The sequence below is a fragment of the Phocoena phocoena genome, chromosome 2 (assembly GCF_963924675.1).
Source record: "Phocoena phocoena chromosome 2, mPhoPho1.1, whole genome shotgun sequence".
NCBI classification, from domain to species: Eukaryota; Metazoa; Chordata; class Mammalia; order Artiodactyla; family Phocoenidae; genus Phocoena; species Phocoena phocoena.
In genome coordinates, this window is record NC_089220.1 from 158151873 (window position 1) to 158175254 (window position 23382).

General features: G+C 43.5%; 1 protein-coding gene across 1 annotated transcript in view; it reads left to right on the forward strand.

Moving 5' to 3' along the window:
- The window catches only part of CAMK1D (calcium/calmodulin dependent protein kinase ID), a 417163-nt gene that overhangs the window by 84051 nt on the left and 309730 nt on the right, over positions 1-23382 (forward strand). The gene's annotated exons all lie outside the window — the stretch shown is intronic.

The following is a 23382-nucleotide window of genomic DNA, read 5'->3' on the forward strand; positions in this document are numbered from 1 at the left end:
GTGCATTCAGTGCTTTTTGAGCCAATCTGCCAATCCGACGTGCCAGGCGCTATTTTGGGCGCTGTCAGCAGGCGCCTTACGGTCCAGGCTTTCATAAGGCTGGCGTTGTTGAAGGAGCAGGCAGACAACAAGCAGGTGATGAGCGAGGGAGAGAAGCCTGCTACTGCTGGGGTCCAGGGAAGGAGGTAAAAGGGGTCCGTGCGGAGGTCAGAAGGGAGGGTCATTGCTGATCTACATCCCTACGTCTTTGTGGTGCCTTTGTGAACAATATTCTTACAGATGGGGTAATACAGTGGGGTCATTACATATAGACCCATATAGGTCATTACAGAGTATTGAGTAGAGTTCCCTGTACTATACAGTAGGTTCTTATTAGGTATCTATTCTATATATAGTAGTGTGGATATGTCAATCCCCATCTCCCAACTTATCCCTCCCCCTTCCTTTCCCCCTTGGTTAACCATAGATTTGTTTTCTACATCTGTGACTACTGAATTCAGCTTTCAAAGAGGAAATAAGAAAGACAGGATGCAAAGGTGAGATAGGGCAGTGGGGAAATTCAGCAAAGGTGGGCTGATTCTCTAATGCCTTTTGCTCTTTGGGGCTGCAGTTCAGCGAGAGACATCTTTAAAGTAAACGTAACCCGAAGCAGTGGAAATCTTTCACAATTAGCTTTAGGCATTCTTCCCCTATGATTGTAGTCGATACATGGTCCTAATAGCAGATGAGCAGCCCCGGGTGGAGACGGTGTTGTTTTGCCAAAACATCTTTGGAGCCAGAAGTTTGTTGCTTGTCACAGAAACTGAAGACTGTTCTCCTGGGAGCATCTCTGTCTCCTAAGTACACAGTAGACGCTATGCTCTGCTATCCGCTTACCCTGAATATTCCCATCCAACACCTCTTGCATCTTCTGCACACAGCAAGGGCCTTAGCTCCTTTGTGAGTCAATGAAAGAAGACGTGTGTGTGTTCACAGTGGTTTTAGGGGTTTGCCAAAACCCCAGTTCTGTTAATTTATGAAAAATAAATGATTATTTTATGGGCACGTTTTCCTGAATGTTCAGTTTGTATTTCTGGCCTGTTAAGAGTTTTTTTTAACTGCTGATGAGCATTTGACCATATTTGTGAGCGTCTCAGGGCAGCCCGGCACGATGGGTGTAAAATGACAATAGTAACAAGGACAACAGAAATAGAGTTGACGTTTGTAAAAGGAGGGGGGGTCCAAGGACAGACGAAACAGGCTCAGTGGGCTGATTTGATTCGGGAAGCTTTTATTTTTAACCAGTTAAGGTAAGAGGGTCTTATCATGTTGATGAGAATAATTCAGAGGACAGCACTTAACAGTAGCATGGACAGGACCATTCTGAGTGGACTGGGAAGAAGAAAGGAGCATTGTGCTAGAGAAGGTGCATCTCTGGCAACATTCCGTCGAGCAGACAAGTGGCTGGAATTCGTGTTGGGAGCAAACTTATTTCCTGACTAGCTGGGTTAGGGAATGAAATTAAACTCTAAGAGTTAAAAAAGTATGTGTATATATTTATAAATGTATCATGTATTGGTGTTTATGAGTGTTTTTTAGTAAATTTGATCATTTGTTTATATTCAAAAGTTGACCTTTTTAAGTAAACCACAAGAATTCATACCCCTCCAGCACATCTGTATCTGTGCCAACCAATTTTCTCATGTCTGCGGTTGCCGCTGGTGTGTTTTCACTACCAAGTTCCTGGTGCTTTTTTCTCACCTAGGGCCTGAGACTCAAAGATGTGATATAAATGCTGAGCTGGGTTCTGAAAACCCAGTTAAAATGTATCTCAAAACAGTAATAAGTCTGTGACTGTTCTTCCCTCTTCTTCCCATGATTGTTGAATGACTAAGTAAGAAATTAACCAAAGTGATGGTGTGCAGACACCTGGCACAGGCCTTGGCAGATGGGTGTTCCATAAATTGGCATTTTCCTTCACCCTCAGAAGTGCTCTTCAACCTTTCCCCCGAGGACTCTCCAGTGTAGAGAGTAGTAAACACAAGAACTCAGGCATCTCTGGATGGTTCACGGACTCTCCTTGAGGACACTGGTGCATCAGGAAGATGTGTCATTGTAATTTTGCGGCTCACCCACCCCCCTGGCACCCATACAATAATTTGAGAGGTTTAGTGTTAATGGCTAATGTCAGACAAGGCAGAAAGGAGTGGTCAGTATATTCACTCCAAGTGCGTTTTGTCATATGTCTTTTCTTCTTTTTAATTTTATTTATTTTTGGCTGCGTTGGGTCTTCATTGCTGCGGAGGGGTTTTCTCTAGTCGTGGTACGCGGGTTTCTCATTGTGGTGGCTTCTTTTGTTGCGGAGCACGGGCTCTAGGCGTGCGGGCTTCTGTAGTTGCGGAACGTGGGCTCAGTAGTTGTGGCTCGCGGGCTCTAGAGCGCAGGCTTAGCAGTTGTGGTGCATGGGCTTAGTTGCTCCGTGGCATGTGGGATCTTCCCAGACCAGGGATCGAACCCGTGTCCCCTGCATTGGCAGGCGGATTCTTAACCACTGCGCCACCAGGGAAGTCCATCATATTTCATATTCTTTGAAATTTGGCCACTTAGAGATAGTTCATAATGCAATTCTCTTCAGCCAGAGGCTAAGCACACACTTGTTTCCCAGTCATTCTGGGCATCGGCAGGGAATAATAATCATTTCTAAACCCTGCATTTGTGTATACAGCCATAATGTGGAAATCCGACGAGGACACACCTGTAAAGTACTTAGAATTCTGTGGATTTTAGTTATATGCAGAACTTTAATGGGGGATCTCTGATTGAAGGATAAGATAACAGGGCAGCATTTCTTTACCAGCTCAGATAAACGAAAGGAAAAAAGAAATCCTCTTGCTAATCTGGGCATTTCTGAGGCAGCCACTTATTATGGACGATTCTCAATTACCCAGCAATTCATGCAGATAATTAAAATTCTCTGATAACCCTAAAATTTCACATTGGTTGTTAGTTTCTTATTTCTGTTGAATGAACCTTACTTCAAAAAACAACTTTTGACACAAGGGGTAACATTTTGAGCAACCACTATCTAGACTATTCACGTTGTCACATTGAATCTCCCTTCAGCCCTGCAGTGTGGATGTTAACCCTCGTTACAGATGAAGAGACTGAGGTTCAGGGAAGCTAAATGCAAGGTCACCGGTGAATTATGGAGCTGAACTGTAACTTCACCTCCCAGACTCAAGACCCATTCTCTCTCTCCTAAACTATTGCCTGCTCCCTGGTAGAAATGGGGTAAAATGTCCCCAAAGCTAGGAGAAGGCCAGAAAAAGGCTAAAATTACGTTGAATCGTCAATTCCTGAGTAAGCAAGAACTGATAAATATTTGAGAGAGTTAGTTTCAGTTTCATCAAGTAAAAGTATTGATACGTATCATAAGAAGCAAATGAGATCATGGATTAAAAATACTTTGATACGTTGCAAGCAGCAATAAATATGCCAAGGAAGATTGTCGGTCCTTGACACCTCCATCCCTTGGGAAGAGTCTGTTCCCTGGGACTGTGCCTTTGATCTTTGTGAGTTATGGGGAGGTCACCATGGTAGCTCCGAAGGGCTGTTTAAACTAGTTGAGAGCTACATGTCGTCTGGATAAATAAGAGTTACCAAACAAAGCAGCATGTTAAACAAGGGTTGTCATGGCCTGTCATGCATGGCTTGTTTGTTGAAGATCTCCAGAACTTTCTGGTTAAAAGGTACACAGGGTTTTTTTTATTTAAAGGTGAAATTATTTTTATTTTTAAATTGAAGTATAGTTGATGTATAATATTATATGAATTACAGTGTACAATATAGTGATTCACAATTTTAAAAGGTTATACTCCATTTACAGTTATCATAAAATACTGGCTATATTCTCCATGTTGTACAGTATATCCTTGTAGCATATTTTATACCTAATAGTTGTTGTTTGGTTTTTTTTTTTTACATGTTTATTGGAGTATAATTGCTTCACAATGGTGTGTTAGTTTCTGCTGTATAACAAAATGAATCAGCTATATATATACGTATATCCCCATATCCCCGCCCTCTTGCACCTCCCTCCCACCCTCCCTATCCCACTCCTCTAGGTGGTCACAAAGCACCGAGCTGATCTCCCTGTGCTATGCAGCTGCTTCCCACTAGCTCTCTGTTTTACATTTGGTAGTGTATGTATGTTTATGCTACTCTCTCACTTGGTCCCAGCTTACCTTCCCCCTCCTGCTGTGTCCTCAAGTCTGTTCTCTACATCTTCGTCTTTATTCCTGTCCTGCCACTAGGTTCATCAGAACCATTTTTTTTTTTTTTTTTAGATTCCATATATATGTGTTAGCATATGGTATTTGTTTTTCTCTTTCTGACTTACTTCACTCTGTATGACAGACTCTAGGTCCATCCACCTCACTACAAATAACTCAATTTTGTTTCTTTTTATGGCTGAGTAGTATTCCATTGTGTATATGTGCCACATCTTCTTTATCCTTTCATCTGTTGATGGACACTTAGGTTGCTTCCATGTCCTGGCGATTGTAAATAGAGCTGCAATGAACACTGTGGTACGTGACTCTTTTGGAATTATGGTTTTCCCAGGGTGTATGCCCAGTAGTGGGATTGCTGGGTCATATGGCAGTTCTATTTTTAGTTTTTTAAGGAACCTCCATACTGTTCTCCATAGTGGCTGTATCAATTTATATTCCCACCAACAGTGCAAGAGGGTTCCCTTTTCTCCACACCCTCTCTAGCATTTATTGTCTGTAGATTTTTTGATGATGGCCATTCTGACTGGTGTGAGGTGATACCTCACTGTAGCTTTGATTTGCATCTCTCTAATGTTTAGTGATGTTGAGCATCTTTTCATGTGTTCGTTGGCCATCTGTATATCTTCTTTGGAGAAATGTCTATTTAGGTCTTCTGCCCATTTTTGGATTGGGTTGTTTGTTTTTTTGATATTGAGCTGCATGAGCTGCTTATAAATTTTGGAGATTAATCCTTTGTCAGTTGCTTCATTTGCAAATAATTTCTCCCATTCTGAGGGTTCTCTTTTTGTCTTGTTTATGGTTTCCTTTGCTGTGCAAAAGCTTTTAAGTTTCATTAGGTCCCATTTGTTTATTTTTGTTTTCATTTCCATTTCTCTAGGAGGTGGGTCAAAAAGGATCTTGCTGTGATTTATGTCGTAGAGTGTTCTGCCTATGTTTTCCTCTAAGAGTTTTATAGTGTCTGGCCTTACATTTAGGTCTTTAATCCATTTTGAGTTTATTTTTGGTTACACAGGACTTTGAGAACTCATTTTGAAGCAAACCAAGTACCAGGTTCTCTCTCGCCGCCCCTTGAGAAACTTGTTTCTAAATAGGTGGAAAGCAGAAGGATGAAGGATGCCATGGTTAAGCGTGTAGTCAGTAGTCAGAGCTGGTGGTGGGGAATCCACCCTCATGTTTTCTGGACAGCTGGAACTATGGGAGATGATGAATTGTTACTGGAGCAATGTCCGGTCGTAAATAGTGTGGTTATTTCATGGGTGTCTAAATATTTTTGCCCCTGTTAAACAATTGAAACTGTCAGGCACACGAGGCCTTCCTCAGTGATTTTTCTCTCATCGCTATTCATTTTCTGAGAACATCAGCTGAGGCAGATGTCATAATACCTGGCATGGTAACCGGCACACTGAGGGCTGACATACGTATTTGCTGAATGATAGAAGCCTGGACGGCAGCCAGGCTCAGTTTGTATGACCATCTTGATCCTCATGTAGGATGACCTCTTGGTTGGTCTCTATTCACATGAAGCTTATAAAATATGTTCTTTGGGTTTACTTTAATGGACATTTTAATTGAGGTAATTGTCGATTTACATGAATACAGGAATAATACATATGTAACATATTATAGGAATAATATGTAGAGAGCTCATGTATCCTTTATCCAGTTTCCCCAGTGGCAACATCGTACAGCACTGTAGCCCAATATCACAACCAGGATGCTGACATGCTGACAGTACATCCGTGTCATTCGGATGGTCTGCTGATTTTATTCAAATATGTTGTTTTCAAGTGATTTTAAAGTGGCGACATATGATTGGGGAGAATAAAAGCCAGGCTGTGGGCTACCATGGCAAAGATGGAACCAGACTTTGTAGACAGCTGTTGAGATGAGGCTGGTTCCCAGATGTGGAAGACAGCTGAGTGTAGGATGACTGGGCTGGGGGAGTCCCCAGTCGATGAGGAGAGGTTTTCCCAGGGCATGTGTAGGACTTGAGAACAGAAGAAGTCCGTCTGGCAGCCCAAAGGCAAGGAGAGAGCATTGTCCAGGGATGAGCTGTCCCCCTGGTGGGCACCCCTGCCACCCGGATCCCCCTTTCCCTCCAGCCTCCAGTCCACGTGGCAGGATCATGTGTGATGGTACGGGGGCTCCAAGTCTGGTCTTCACCCAAATCCCAGACCACACCGTCCCCCTTTGGAACCAGAGTTTCCTGAAGGTTTGAGAAGAGTGAGCCTCTGTCTTTGTCATCCTTTTCTTTCATGGGGTTGTTTTTCTTATTGAATTCAGGCAAGCAAATAATTAGGTATTGGAGGGCTGGTAACGCCTCTTTTTATGCATTACTTAGCAGTCTCTTCCCAAGTCTCATCTGCCCTCAGCAGCCCACACAGCATCCTGCCCCCGAAAGGTGGATCATTAAGGCTAATGGAAATGAAGTCAGCATCTCCACAGAGGGAGACCTGTAGCTCCCCTGACACAGAGGAAACAGGGAGAGAAGAGGAGGGTAGTGGTGTAGTGTAGGGCAAAGAGCTGGTTCTGTTCCTGGGACCCTGGATGTCATGGCCCCCCTGAGCTTAAGGGGGCTTCTCTGAAGTGGGAAGGTGGTCTTGTTTCTATTTAGGGAGAGAAAAAAACTCTCAGCATTTTTATACTCCAGAATTAAATTCAGTGTTCTAGGTTAGAAGATCGAGGTTCCGCCCTCCCCCGTCCTTTGCATATGTAGACCTGTAAATGTCTGCATTTTGGACTGTCCAAGTAACTAACTCATGGAATTAACTCTTGCCTCTGAGGCAGGCTTTCCCTCTGGGTGTGCGGACAGCCTGCAGTAATTCCCTGCCTTCGCTTAGACACGGCAAAGGGAGGCGACATTTGTATAATATTCCCTTATTTGACTTGCCATCCTCTGCTATAGATTTGGAAAATAAAAGACACGCCTTTCACAGGAATTACTACTTCTTAAATAACTGCATAAACAACAACTACTATGTGGGAATGCTGAGAACTTTTTTTCCCAGGAAAAGCTAATATAATAATATGCTTTTGAAAATATAGTATAATATAATTTAGTATGTTTTTAAGAATCTGGTTTCCAAATTTGCAGCTTCTGGAGAAACTAATGTTATATTTTACTTGGGGAACAATTTCATTGAAATGACCCTTTCAAGGGATTTGGAAAGTGCACGTGTTAAATTATTCTTTTAAGCCTTGACACGTAATCAGTTCTCGCTGAACTTTGTTATTCCTGGCAGATTTTTTTCTCTGTCCTCACTTTTTTTGGTTTATTAGGTTCTTCTTCTTAAGTATTGAACATTTTCTTACGGGCATATTCTGATATTTGAGTAAATGGATGAAAATCAGAAAAAGGATGGTGAATTCCTGCTTGATTGCTTTAGATTTTTCTTTGTATTCAAAGATATGTCTCAGTGGTTCCAAATGTTCACATATTAGTAAGCAACCAGATCATTAGGTTTTTCAGATTGTGTCAAAATGCCCATTATTACGGAAACACAACTAGCCTCGATGGCAATGTTTGCCTCCCAGATTTCATAATGATTTTCTCTGATGCTTTGAAAACCTTGGCTTTCTATATAGTATGTCTAAGCTTGCTTTTGTAAATTAAGGAAAGTGCTCCCCGTATTTTGTATAATATATAAAGACATGAAGAAGAATGTAAAAATCAACTCTAATCCTACCACTCAAAAATAACCACTGTTACATTTTTAAGGTATTTTCCAGGCTTTTTCTATGCATAAATAGTTAACACAATTACTTTCATATTGTATGTTGTTTCTTCCATTTCTCATTAAATGAACTATCTGGGCATATTCCTCATATAAATCTCCCCTAAAATACTATATATGCCTTTTGAATCCCAAGAAACCCAGTCTTGGTTTGAAGTGAGCATCATGGCCCAGTGTACTGCCGCCTCTGTACTAAACAGGGCCCCCATGTGTGTGTATGTATATGTATGTGGGGTGTGTATATGTGTGTGTGTATGTATGTGTGTGGTGTGTGTGATGTATCTACGAGTGTGTGTGTGGTGTGTGTTTGCATGTGTGTATATGTGTGTATGCACGTGTGTGTGTATGTGGTGTGATGTATGTACGAGTGTGTGGTGTATGTATGCACGCGTGTATGAGTGTATGTATGTGCACGTGTGATGTATGTGCAACTGTGTGTAGTGTATGTGTGCACGTATGTGTGTATGTGTGTGATGTATGTATGAGTGTGTGGTGTGTATGCACGTGTGTGTGTGTATATATGGTGTGTGTGATGTATGTACGAGTGTGTGTGTGTGGTGTGTGTATGCACTGTGTGTGTGTGTGTGGAGGGGTTGGGGTTGACCCTCCCTCTTGCAGTCAGAGTACCATTAGTGCCCTCTCATTTTCCTCTCTTGCTCCCTTTCTTCTTTCACCCTGTGTCTGTTTCCTGCACGTTTATTTTTAGTTCTCCTTCCCCGTTGACCCGTGTAGATCAGAAGCCGGAGGTAGAGCGGCTGCTTATTGATCTTGCTTCCCTGCCTGTGCGTGTGCTCCCTGAAGGCCGTGGGAGCAGGCTTGCTCCTCTTGGAGAGTGGGCACCAGCCCTGGTCTGCCTCCCTGTGCCTGGGTACAAATGGGACAACTTTCTTTTGATTCTCTTTCATGTTGACTTTGGGGCCTGAGCTCACTCGTCCCGATGTTGACTTCTAGCTGGAAAAGCATCTCATTCAAGATGGTGAACCCAGTTTTCAGTGCGGGGCTGGCTTTGCCTATCAGGTGACCACGTGAAATGTGTCCTGGGTCCAGCCTGTCTCATTCTTTCCTCTTCTTTCATTCCCAGTATTAGTCTCGTTCTTTCTTTGCTCAGCATTCATTCATTCATATTTGATTGGATGTCTTCTATGTGCCAGGCCCTCTGCTTGAGGCCGCGTGTGTAGGGATCAGTAGCACAGCCTCTCCCTCTGCCCCTCACCTAGGGAGCCAGGTGAGCAGACACGTGTCCAAGGTGGGGATTGCTTTGATGGTGGGTAAGGGCCATCAGAAACCCAAAGGAAAGTGGGCATAAGTCTGTCCAGGAGCCAGGAAAGCCACCCACGGTGAACTGACACCCCTTCAGGAGTTTGCCAGGTCAACGAGGGGCAGAGGGAGAAGGGCGTGCAGGCAGAAGGAACAGCACATGTGAAGCTGGAGGCGTAAACGGTGTGATGTGTTGGTGAAGATCAGGTAGCAGGGTGATCCGTGCAGGAATCAAGGACAGAAATTGCACTTGGAAAAAGAGCCTGTGGCCACATCGTGAAGATTCTTGTATATCAAAATGATAGCAATAGCTAACACTTACATGATCCTTATTATGTGTACAACACTGAGCATTTTATAGCTATTAATTCATTTAATCCTCATGGCAACTCTAAGAGGAAGGAGCTATTATCGTCTCCAGTTTACAGATAAATAAAGTGAGGCTAGAGAGCCTGAGATTTACACGTCTTTCAGACAGCAGAGGGTGGAACTGGGATTCAAGTCAGGAGTCAACTCTGGGTGACCAGATAGCCCAGAAGTCATCCTCTAACAGCTCAGCTTGCTGCCTCTCATACTCCAGAGCTGGACGTTACCGTGCTGGCCCCGAGGGGCCGTGGAAAGGTGTCAAGTCATGGGGGAAAGGACCTGAGGTTTGTGTAGATAATTCTTTCTCTTTGAGACAGATGGAGACTTGATTCTGGAAGGCTGCTTAGAAGTCCCTGCAATTTTTGTGGGGGAATCTGGTGGAACAACCTTTTTAGAATCACTTTCTCAGAATTATATATACTGAAAAGGCAATTCTGGAACCTATGTTTTAAACCAACATTCGTTTCTAACAAAACATAACCCTATATGCTAATGGAACTTAATGTTTGACTTAAATGAGAAAGATGCTGATAGGATTTAAAGTATTCTGCTGTATAATAAAAGGAATTTCGTTTTTATTAGATGCTTTTCTTAAGTCTCTTTGGACCTTCCTTCCATCTCTGGGTTGGATGGGAAGCTAGCAGTTTTGCTAACAGTACCTTTGGGTACAGCGATTTCTTTAGGGAGTTGCTGGAAGACAGGGGAAGCAGCTGCTCTTTGACAGTGACCCTAATTGGTACCTCATCCGTGATGGTTGTTTTTTTTTTAAATCATTTTTTTGTAGTTATATATATTTATAAAATAAACTTTACATATGTATAAAGTTTTATATAAACTTTTAATATATATATAACATAAACGTTACCATTTTAGCAACAAGTATACAGTTCATTGGCATTAAGTACATTCACATTGTTGTACCACCATCACCACCATCCATCTCCAGAATTCTTTTTATCTTCTGAAACAAACTGTACACCCCGTTCAGCAACTTCCCATTTCCCCCCAACCCTCCAGCCCCTGGCAGCCACTATTCTGCTTTCTGTCTCTGTGAATTTGACTACTGTAGGTATCTCACATAGGTGGAATCATATAATACTTGTCTTGTTGTGTCTGGTTTATTTCACTTATAATGCCCTCAGGGTTCACCCATGTTGTAGCACGTGACAGAATTTCATTCCTTTTCAAGGCTGAATAATATTTCACCATATAGATAGACCACATTTAAAAAATTATTTTATTGAAGTGTATTTGATTTACAATATTGTGTTAATTTCTGCTGTACAGCAAAGTGATTCAGTTATACATATATATACATTTTTTCATATTCTTTTCCATAATGGTTTATCACAGGATACTGAATATATTTCCCTGTGCTATACATGAGGACCTTGTTGTTTATCCATTCTATATATAATAGTTTGCATCTGCTAACCTCAAACTCCCAGTACATCCCTTCCCCCATACCCCTCCCCTTTGGCAACCACAAGTCTGTTTTCTACGTCTGTGAGTCTGTTTCTGTTTCATAGATAAGTTCATTTGTGTCATATTTTAGATTCTACACATAAGTGATATCATATGGTATTTGTCTTTCTGTCTGACTTACTTCACTCAATATGATAATCTCTAGGTGGACAGACCACATTTTGTTTATCTGTTCATCCATCCATGGGTACTTGGGTTGCTTGCATCTTTTGGCTAATGTGAATCATGTTGCTATGAATATATATCAAATATCTGTTCAGTTCTCTGCTTTCAGTTCTTTTGGGTCTTCCATAAAGTTTTAACCCCTCCTAGCTCTGGGTTTGGGAACTATGGTATAGTTGTGTTTATGGGCATGAAAATTGCCTCCTCCTTTTCCTTCCTTTCCTACTATGTTGAATCATACTTAATATTAGCTGCAGATTTCAGGAGGAGTATGTTTTAGAATGGATTCTCCTCCTCACTTTTATGAAATAGGAAGCATAGTGGACATGAGACAGGAAGCACTTACTGAGAAGTTCCAAGCAGGAGATGACTGCTCCCTGAGCTGGGGAAGTGCTGGCAGAAATGGGGGGTGGGGGGAGGAGCAAGGAGAGCAATGCTTATTTGAGCACAGTCTAGGAAGTAGAAATAGGGGCATTCACGAGTCTGCACTTCATGGTGGGGCATGAGGAAGAGAGGAGAGTCTAGAGGGAGTCCTATATTTCTAGCTTGGGTGACCGCATGGCCCTACTACCTAGAAGGACTGGCAAATGGGGAGGGTATTGAGAGATGACAGATAGTACATCTACTTCGGGCTTCTCCAAACTAGGAGAAGAAACTCCATGGATCTGTGAATGCTCTGCAAGGTGGGGATAATTACTTCACAACTGTCTAATGGAACTAGAAAATGAAATAAAGATAACAGTATAATTAATGTGAATTTAGAGTCCTATTCAAAGAGGATGGTTATATTTCTTTATAGATGTTTCTCCTATCGTGTCAGGATATTTTATTTTGGTCACATCTGTTGTGAAGGTTAATATCGTCTCGGTTTGTTTCAGAGGTGACAGATGAAACTAGGAGAGTAAATTGATATTCAGTGTCATAGGTTTTCCCACCTGAATTTGTGTACCCAACTCTGAACTTGAACTTGGGGTGAGTCATAATGGTTGTTATGAGAAGGGTAATGGGTTCACTTACAGATATCCTGATCTCAAGATGCTGGTGGAACATCCAGGTGGAGGGAAGTAGTGGTGGGGTGTGAAGTTCCAGGGCTCAGGATTAATCTGGGGCTGGAGGTGGCCGTGAGGTAGGTCATCCAAATGCCCAGGGGGATGAGATCACCAGAAAGAAAAAAAAAGGCACAAGAAGAGGAGACTAAAGACAGACCAGCCTCTTCTCTGTTCACCTCTGTATCCATATTAGGGGACAGAGTAGATGATAGACCAAGATGAAGAGATGGTCCCTGACCTAGGGAGTTTTCATTCCATTATCTTCATGTGCACAACACAAACTCCAGAGCAGGAAGAATGGGATTTCAGTGGGTTGGCTGGAAGAGAAGTGGGAGGTATGGCAGCTGTGTGGGTGGGGGGAGGAGCCCCAGAGGAGGAGGAAGAGGGAGGTAAGGGTGAGGGTAGGAGAACTAGGACAGGTGGTGTGTTGGAGGTCAAGGGGAGGAGATTGAGGGGGATGGAAGCCATCAACTGTTAGATTCCAGAGGGGACAGTGGTTGACCAATGTCCACTGCATTTGGCTGTTAGGAGGCCCTTGTGACCTCTGCCAGAGTTGTTTTAGGTAACGGTGGTGTTTAATCCAAGATGAAATTCTTCCAGCTTGTTCTCTCCTTAGCTCTTGGATTCCAGACACTGTCAGTTTGGACATGATTCTTCTTCTCACCGTTCCTTACTAAAAATACCCTTCAGCAATTCAGAACATGTTCTAAGGACTTCCATTATACATTTTATTTTATTTTATTATTATTATTTTTTTTGGTGTAGGTAAATCTATTTTAATTCAAATATAAAAGTTAAAAGAGGAAATTATTTAAAATAGCTATGACTAAAATATGTTTAAAGACAAAAATTAGGAACGAATGTAAATTGTGACAACAGTAACTTAAAGTGGGAGAGAAGTTAAAATGTAGAGTTTTTGTATGTGATTGAACTCAAGTTGTTAACAACTTAAGTTAGACTGTTATAAGATATGTAAGTCCCAAGGTAACCACAAAACAAAAATACCTCTAGAATTTACACAAAAATAAATAGAAAGGATTCAAAGCATGTCAATACAAAAAATCAACAAAACACAAAGGGAGACACCTCCGTTCTTAATATATCATTTTTACAGGTTCTCTTTTATACTTTTTATACAAGGTATACTCTTTTATAGAAGATGGTATATATAATCTTTTATACAAAATCTGCCTGTACTGCCCCACACATCTACCAGGAATTGTTTAACATCTACAGGAGAGGTGGTTGTTTTTTTTTGAAACCATCTTTATTTTATTTTATTTTATTTTTTTCACATCTTTATTGGAGTATAATCACTCCACAATGGTGTGCTAGCTTCTGCCCTACAACAAAGCTAATCAGCTATACATATACATATGTCCCCATAGCTCTTCCCGCTTGCATCTCCATCTCTCCCACCCTCCCTATCCTACCCCTCCAGGTGGTCACAAAGCACCGAGTTGATCTCCCTGTGCTATGCGGCTGTTTCCCATTAGCTATCTGTTTTACATTTGGTAGTGTATATATGTCCATGCCACTCTCTCACTTTGTCCCAGCTTACCCTTCCCCCTCCCCGTATCTTCAAGTCCATTCTCTAGTAGGTTTGCGTCTTTATTCCCATCTCGCATCTAGGTTCTTCTGACCATTTTTTTTTCATTCTTTTTTTTTTTTTTTTTAGATTCCATTTATATGTGTTAGTATGCGGTATTTGTTTTTCTCTTTCTGACTTACTTCACTCTGTATGACAGTCTCTAGGTCCATCCACCTCACTACAAATAACTCCGTTTCATTCCTTTTCATGGCTGAGTAATATTCCATTGTATATGTGTGCCACATCTTCTTTATCCATTCATCTGTTGATGGACACTTAGGTTGCTTCCATGTCCTGGCTATTGTAAATAGAGCTGCAATGAACATTTTGGTACATGACTCTTTTTGAATTATGGTTTTCTCAGGGTATATGCCCAGTTGTGGGATTGCTGGGTCATATGGTAGCTCTATTTTTAGTTCTTTAAGGAACCTCCGTACTATTCACCATAGTGTCTGTGTCAATTTACATTCCCACAAACAGTGCAGGAGGGTTCCCTTTTCTCCACACCCTCTCCAGCATTTATTGTTTGTAGATTTTTTGATGATGGCCATTCTGACCAGTGTGAGATAATATCTCATTGTAGTTTTGATTTGCATTTCTCTAATGATTAGTGATGTTGAGCACCCTTTCATGTGTTCGTTGGCAGTCTGTATATCTTCTTTGGAGAAATGTCTATTTAGGTCTTCTGCCCATTTTTGGATTGGGTTGTTTGTTTTTTTGATATTGAGCTGCATGAGTTGCTTGTATGTTTCGGAGATTAATCCTTTGTCAGTTGCTTCATTTGCAAATAATTTCTCCCATTCTGAGGGTTGTCTTTTCGTCTTGTTTATGGTTTCCTTTGCTGTGCAAAAGGTTTGAAGTTTCATTAGGTCCCATTTGTTTATTTTTGTTTTTATTTCCATTTCTCTAGGACGTGGGTCAAAAAAGATCTTGCTATGTCAAACAGTGTTCTGCCTATGTTTTCCTCTAATAGTTTTATAGTGTCTGGCCTTACATTTAAGTCTTTAATTCATTATGAGTTTATTTTTGTGTATGGTGTTAGGGAGTGTTCTAATTTCATTCTTTTACATGTAGCTGTCCAGTTTTCCCAGCACCACTTATTGAAGAGGCTGTCTTTTTTCCACTGTATATTCTTCCCTCCTTTATCAAAGATAAGGTGACCATATGTGCGTGGGTTTATCTCTGGGCTTTCTATCCTGTTCCATTGATCTATATTTCTGGTTTTGTGCCAGTACTGTACTGTTTTGGTTACTGTAGCTTTGTAGTATAGTCTGAAGTCAGGGAGCCTGATTCCTCCAGCTCCATTTTTCGTTCTCAAGATTGCTTTGGCTATTCGGGGTCTTTTGTGTTTCCATACACATTGTGATTTTTTTTGTTCTAGTTCTGTGAAAAATGCCAGTGGTAGTTTGATAGGGATTGCATTGAATCTGTAGATTGCTTTGGGTAGTAGAGTCATTTTCACAATGTTGATTCTTCCAATCCAAGAACATGGTATATCTCTCCATCTATTTGTATCACCTTTAATTTCTTTCATCAGTGTCTTATAATTTTCTGCATACAGGTCTTTTGTCTCCTTAGGTAGGTTTATTCCTAGATGTTTTATTCTTTTTGTTGCAATGGTAAATGGGAGAGTTTTCTTAATTTCACTTTCAGATTTTTCACTATTAGTGTATAGGAATGCAAGAGATTTCTGTGCATTAATTTTGTATCCTGCTACTTTACCAAATTCATTGATTAGCTCTAGTAGTTTTCTGGTAGCATCTTTAGGATTCTCTATGTATAGTATCATGTCATCTGCAAACAATGACAGCTTTACTTCCTCTTTTCTGATTTGGATTCCATTTATTTCTTCTTCTTCTCTGATTGCTGTGGCTAAAACTTCCAAAACTATGTTTAATAATAGTGGTGAGAGCACTATTGGGCAACCTTGTCTTGTTCCTGATCTTAGTGGAAATGGTTTCAGTTTTTCACCATTGAGGATGATGTTGACTGTGGGTTTGTCATATATGGCCTTTATTATGTTGAGGAAAGTTCCCTCTTTGCCTACTTTCTGCAGGGTTTTTATCATAAATGGGTGTTGAATTTTGTCGAAAGCTTTCTCTGCATCTAATGAGATGATCATATGGTTTTTCTCCTTCAGTTTGTTAATATGGTGTATCACGATGATTGATTTGCATATATTGAAGAATCCTTGCATTTCTGGGATAAACCTCACTTGATCATAGTGTATGATACATTTAATGTGCTGTGGGATTCTGTTTGCTAGTATTCCATTATACATTTTAAATACCAGTATTTGAACTCAGATACCTCTAGTTTTCTCTCCAGTGACATTGCCTCAAAACTCATATTATCCTTATTTTAACAATAAAATGGGGAATGCTTTTGGTTTCTGAGATTCCCAGCCCTCAAGATGCTTGAGGAGTCAGTTAGTGGGAATCTCCATGGTTCACAGGTAGTGTGTATGAGTGACCCCGGGATCCTAGGGGCCCTCAGGCGACCTTGGGCAAGGTAGGATGTATCTGACAACTCCCCTTAGCTTCTGTCCTTGGAATATCCTTTAAACGACTTCCCTGAAAAGCAGGGCTGTCATGGATTCCGATCTTATTTACTCTAGGTGTTTCTGAGCTACTGCTGTTTTGTGAATCTGTTCCACTGACTTTGATAGTAATAATAATAAAATAATAATAATAAAATAATGATAATAATAAGTAGAGTGAATTGAGTGTCTACCGTATTTGGGGCACCGTAGCCAGTGCTTGACATCTATTATCTATCTCATTTAATTCTTACATGGTAGTCTCTCATCTATCTCTTTTAATTCTTACATTGTAGCCTCATGAGGCGAGTGTTATTAACCCCCTTTCTTGAGTGAGGAAACTGTGACCCAGAAAAAATTGTCACTTTCTCGAAGCCAGTGGTTTTCAAACTTGGGCGGGCATCAGAATCCCCGGATGGTTTGTTAAAACCCAGGCTGCTGGGCCCCATGCCCAGAGCTTCTGATTCAGCAGGTCTGTGATGGAGCATTAGGAGTTGCATCTCTAACGGGTTCCTGGGAGCTGCTGCCGCTGCTGCCGCTGCAGGGACTGCACTTTGGGAACCACTGCTCAGAGCCATTCAGCTAAGCGGCAGGACAGGGATTCACACTTGGGCCTGTCTGACTGCAGGTGTGCCCTCTTCTTGATGGTAAGGGCACCTCGGGTCCCCTGCAGTGGAAGGACAGTGCTCACTGCCCAGGGTGGATGGACTAAGGGCTTCCTGGTGGGAGATTCAGGTGGGCGGCTCTTTCTCTTTTAGGTGAGATTTTGGCATGCACGGGGGTAACAAGGCAAAGGGAAGCGATGGTCACAGGAGCTGAGAGAGGGCTTTGCCAATGCAGAACTTCAGACGATAATAACATGGACCAAAAGCCTGTCTGCTTTGTGATTGCTGTGAGCTGGCAGTTCTAAACAATGTCTGGATGATGCTCCTTTCCCCACTCCCTTTATATGCTGCCACCTGGCAGCTAAAACACCTGAATACCCTTCATTGTTGGGGCTCTGGAGGCTCCCAGTCAGGGACCTCATCTTCTACTTCTGTGTTTTCCACACATGGCTAAGTGCTGGGTCCACTTCTAGTTGCTAACTCCTTCCTTTTTCATCTTGATTTTGATGCTAAAATAATCGAATTTAAAATAGTCAAGGAAGAAATGAAATACTACAGACCCTTACATTTGGCAGGTAGGTTCCGTAGCGGTCCCTTCTCTCGCCCTCCCTGTGTATCAGACAGAGGTCTGACCCCTGGACACGGGTGAACCGGATGAATCCTCACAATGACCTTGTGAAGTGGCTTCTGTTATCATCCCCGTGTGATGAGTGAGGACCCCCGTGTCCTCACTGCACAGAGATTCAGTGACTTGCTTGAGGTCAGACGACTGGTGTGTGAGCAGAGCTGGGCTTCCTGCCGGGGAGCCCAGCTCCAGGGCCCAGGCACTTAACCACAATGCCATAGTGCCCCTCAGGCAGATAGCGGGGTCCTTAATGAGTGTGCATCGGATGGACAAGTCAAAATGGATAGACCTATGAGATGCCAGCAATCTGGGGTACACCATTCTCCGGTCAAAGCAGGATGCTGTGTGGGTCACCCACTCTACTTGGTGATTACTCTGGGTGCACTCAGGGTACCAGAAGATCCCTCCGAGATGCAGCCCATCTTTTCTGCAGGCTGCTGCAGCATTTACCTCCGCTGTAACGAAATGTGTTTTCCCTCGAGGGGGTGGTTATTGGTATTTATAGAGCATCTTATAGCTGAAGAACTCCAGAAGCAATCATTACCTCTTTCATGCTTTTAGCATCCCTCTCTAGAGCGGGAAGTGAACTGGGGCTGCCTGCTTCTGTTCCCTCTCCCCTCTCGTCTCCACCCCTGCCCCCGTGGTCCACAGACCGCACTGAGCAGTGATGTGATAGAGCAGACGGGGCATTTGGAGGGGGAAAGGCATTTCTTGCAGTTCACGTTCAGAGCTGGGTGGATGTGTGGGGACCACTTGTGAGGGCCTTGAGGTCACCTCACCTGCATTCCCACTTCCTTTGTACCACGTGGTAAGTAAACTGGAGAAGTAAACTTCTCGCTGAAGAAATCTTACCAGTCATGATCACTATTCTCTTCAGGCTCAAGGAAAGAAAGTTGGAATAATGGAATTTTTTTTCCTTCTCAAGCAGTGAATTCTTCTGTCTTGGCAGCTACGGTTTTCAAGATGAGCTATTCAGAGGACTAGCAGAGAAAATAAAAAGGGATGAGGTCTGGGAAACTTCAGTGTTAGTGGCTTTTTTCCATATTCGTGTGTATATTACACACACATTGGCATCTGTGCTGGCTTCCAAGACAAGCCCACGGGGCACGCATGATAAACAGCTTGTGATTGTGACTGTCTTTTGTTACACGGATGTAATTGGGTTCAGCGCAGCACCTGAAGATAGACCCCAAGGAGATAAGACTAATTTTGGTCATCTGAACTCACCGGTGGGGTGCCGTATTGGTGCTGGAGGGTTCTTCGTTTATCCCAATGTTTTCCATTACTGAGGGTGGAATCAAGCCTAGATCAATAAGATTCTGCCATTGCTGGAGTGCATGAAGTTTTCAGACATTAGAATCTCCTATGTCAGGGTTGTTAATAATCATTTTCCTGGCCAGATCACAGTGCTAGCTAGGTGTTCAAGAGACAATACAGTCCGAGAAGTACCTTTAGCTTTTTTTGTAATCCTTCATTCTGATAATTTCTGGCTGGATTAGCTTCCTCCTTCCTACCATTAAGCATCTCTGTCCGGCCATTTCCTGTGTGTCTGGGGCTGGCAAAGTCCCAAATTCCAGACTTTGGGAGACTCCAGTCTATGTTGGTTGAGAGGCCATCATTCGGTCTCACGCTTTTGTTTTAAAATGTTTTAATTTTTTTTAAGGATCTGATTTCTTAACTGGGGAACAGTGGCTCCAAGTTCAGGTTGGTGCACCCAGCCAAGGTCCTGGGAGCTGAAAAGGGCAGGGTGGAGTTGGCATTCTAAATGCTTCACTCTGTGCTTACCTACGTGTCCGTCACCCAGGAGCTTTGCAATCGGAAAGATGTCAATATGGCACCAGCTGGGTTCTGAGCTCCAGCTACCCCCAGGCATCCTCCTCCCTCTTCTGGCCCCAACCCTGGGGTCCTTCTTCTCTCCCTTCCTTGAGTACCTTCTCTGCAGCCAGTGACACCCAGTCACTGTTTGCCTTGGTGTTTCACCTCCGAATAAAGGAAGATGAATTAAATATGTCAGATCTGGGACAAAACAAGAAAAAGGAAGCACGCAGGAAGACCTTTGAAAACTGGTCATACAAGACTTCTCCCTCCTTTCCTCCAGGAAGGCAAAATCAGAGACGGAGAGCTGTCATTATCTCCTGTGTATGAGAGGAGAGAGCCAAAGTTCTAGGAGACGCCAGGAAAGTCAGGGAGCCTTCCAAGACGGCCGAGGGAAGCCAGCAGGGTCGTCGCTCAGGGGAGGATGAGCTCATACAAGGGGACCACTGTGCAGTGGAAATGATAACTTGCCCGGGCCTCAGCCATGGCAGACAGCTTCCTGGGGATGGCTTGCGGAGTTCAGCCTGGTCTGTGCCTTTTTTTTAGATGTTCCCCCGGTTTCTAGCACATGTCCTGTGGCTTCAATGGAGAGGCCATTCTGCAGCTGCTTTTGGGGTGACCGTGACTCTGGGGGCCGGGCGTGTGCCCGTGAGGGAGGAGCAGGTGTGGGCAGAAGGAATTGTGGACTTCACGGCGTGCACAGCTGTCTCCTTCTTGGCCTCTTCCTTTCTCCTCTGACCCCAGCCTTTTTTCTTTTATATCCCCAATGCCCATCCAGCGTGGGAAGGTTATATATCCAATTCCCATCCAGTGCAGAAAGCTTTGCTTTTCAGATGTATGTGCTGAGCAGAGCCGAGAGGAGCTTTCCTGAAGGAAATGCTCTGACGTTCTGAACATACTCACTGCTACCCATACGGGCATTTGTACATAAGACTGCGAACAGGCCTGAAATAGACTGTATTAGTAAGTGTCACAGAGAAGCGAGATGTATTTTTAGCAGATATGGCTAAAGCAGATTATTGCAGTGAGTGAGGGAGACGGAGGCGAGGGGAGGGCTGGGCGCTGAGGCTGAGGGTCATGGCCACCTCGCCTGTTCCCCCGGAGCTGAAACACTGATGGGGCCTGAGTCTGCCTGGACTGGTGGCGGCTCCTGGAGGATGGAGGGCCTCTTGAGGACCCTGTGCTGGTTCTGGAGCCCCTGCGCTCCTGTTTCTGCCTAGAGACAGGCAGCGTGACTGTGGTGAAGCCAGTGGATAACGTCCAGAAAGGCCAGTGGCAGTGAACCCCCCAGGTTCGGTGGAGGGGCTCAGTCACCCACATGCGGTGGCCACCATCCGCCTCTGACTCGGTGGAGGACGGAGAGGCCCGGTCACACGGAGCCGTGTAAGCTGGGGGAGGTCAGGGCAGTGGTTGGCGGGGCTGGGAGCACCACAGGGTCCTGGGAGGGAAGGCAGGGGCTCAGGTTGTGATGGCCAGTTGTGCAACTTCGGCCACAGCACCCCAGACTCTCTCTAGTTCAGTTTCTTTATCTGCGAACAGAGGGTGTTAACATTGTCTCAGAGACTCATGAGTCCCAACAGGGTCACAGACCAGGGAAGGTTGGATCTTTGACAAGAACATTGTTCCAAATTCCAAGATGTCATTTTTTTCCCCTGCAGATTAGCTGTGTTTAATACCTGACAGCAATATGGGTATGTCACTGTCTCTTGTAATGGCACTATTCACGATAGAACAAAGTTCAACCCCAGGTGGGTCCTCCTGGTGTCCTTGTGGGCCTCTGGACAGAGGGCCTGATGCTAAGACACTTTTCACACCCTGGAGTCCCATGGCTGTGTTCCAGCCCTGAAGTCTGGTTTCTTTATGTTGGCCAAGTTCACTCTGGGATCCTCAGCTTTGCATGGACCCCTGACATCTGCCCCTGGATTCCCCTTGTAGAAAACAGCCATTCCTATTGTGATGGTTAATTTTATGTGTCAACTTGACTGGGATCTGGGGTGCCCAGACATTTGGTCAAATGTTACCCTGGAGTGTGTCTGTGAGAGTGTTTTCGGATGAGATTAATATTTAAATCAGTAGACTGAATAAAGCAGATTGCCCTCCCTAGTGTGGGTGGGCCTCCTCCAGTCAGTTGAAGGCCTGAATAGAACAAAAAGGCTGACCCTCCTCTAAATCAGAGGGGATTCCTTTTTAAAAAAAAAAAAAAATAGAAAAGTACCCTTTTATTGAGAGGTAAGACAAGTGTATTTACAATATTCAGTTGTTAGATCATATAATCTGTGATATATAATTCTGATGGCCTTTGAACTAGGACATTGGCTTTTTTGTGCCTTTGAATTTGAATTGAAATAGCAGCTCTTCCTGGGTCTCGAGTCTGCTGGCGTTCAGACTGGAACTACACCATCGGCTCTTCTGGGTCTCCACTTGCCTACTCACAGTGCAGATCTTGCAACCTGTCTGCCTCTGTAATTGTGTGTGCCAGTTCCTTATATTAAGCCTATTTATTGAGTCTGTTTCTCTGGTTCCATTGCTTCTGTTTCTCTGTAGAATGCTGACTAATACAGCCATCTGCCAAGTACAGTCATACTTTGTGGCCCACCCCAGATGCCCCCAGCTCTGTTTCAGGATTTCCTAGGGAGGCAGTGAGTGAGCAGAGCCGTAGAGGCCGGGGTCTCATGGTCTAGTCTTCATGTAACAGCTAGTGGGTCAGAGACTTACAGTCACAGGGGCTTTACTTTTAGAAAGTACAGTGTGTAAAAATTTAAACCGGTGCAAAAGGAGAAGTTAGGAGCTAATTTTTCACTTGAAAAATAGGTTTCTCCACTAGGTCCCTGTAATGAACAAGCTCCCTCTTTTCTATTGAAGATTTTGATTTGCACATGGATTACCTCCAGTGAGCTCCCCTCCCCTCCGCTCCCAGCCCCTCCTGCTGAACCTTGAGTGGCCTTATTGATCAATTCACAAGGCTAATAATATGATGGCTTATTTTCACAGCCTGTTCTCGAACAACTGGCATGGACCTGGGAGTTGCCCTGTGGCAGAGAGAGCGTTGGTTGATTTGTACCCTTTTTGTTTGTTTGGGTTTGATTTTATTGGATTGACCCCGAGTCAATATTTGAGTCCTTTTCTCATCATTCAAGGGCTTGCAGTAAGCCTCGGCTTACCACTGCAATGACACGTATCCCAGAGGGAAGGCGCCAGGGAACTGGAATCATTTCTAATGGGTCCTACCAGGGATTCCTGTCGTCAGAAAGTGGCGTCAGGCTCAAAAGAGCTCTCAAGAGTCAATGGGATGGAGATTTTTCTGTTTGTCTTGACAACACAGACCCTTGGCAGGAGTCAGCAAATGTCAGTATTATCTGAAATAGAAGTGTCAAAATATCTATTCATAGATGCTTATTGAGTAATAAGCAAAGCTTCTGGGCCCCTGGCCCCTCCATTCTTGTGTTAATAACCTGGGCATTTCAGGGTCTCTGTTGATCAGCACAAGCCTGGGAAACACCCCTCCTAGGGTCTCAGGAAACCTTTCCCAGGCTCCCCTCCCTTCCCAGATGTCACCCACACTCATGCCCACCACCTCATTCACCCTGAGATGAAAGCGATGGATAACAACTTAGTAGGATGCTCCAGAGACTTGCAAGTGCGACGTCAAGTTAATGATGTTAATAACTCTTTAAAGGGCGCAGATTTTTTTTCCTGAGGATAGAGGCCTCCCAAACTCCCCCAAATCACAGAGTGGGTACCCCCAGTCCTTCATGTGATGGTGATTCTTCCATAGGCCCTGGATGAGTATTCTATGAGAAAATGACTTTATCTTTAGAGTCTCCTACGAAGCCCCAAATGAAGTGTGGACTCGACTTATCAGACCACCGCAGTCGGCAGGGAC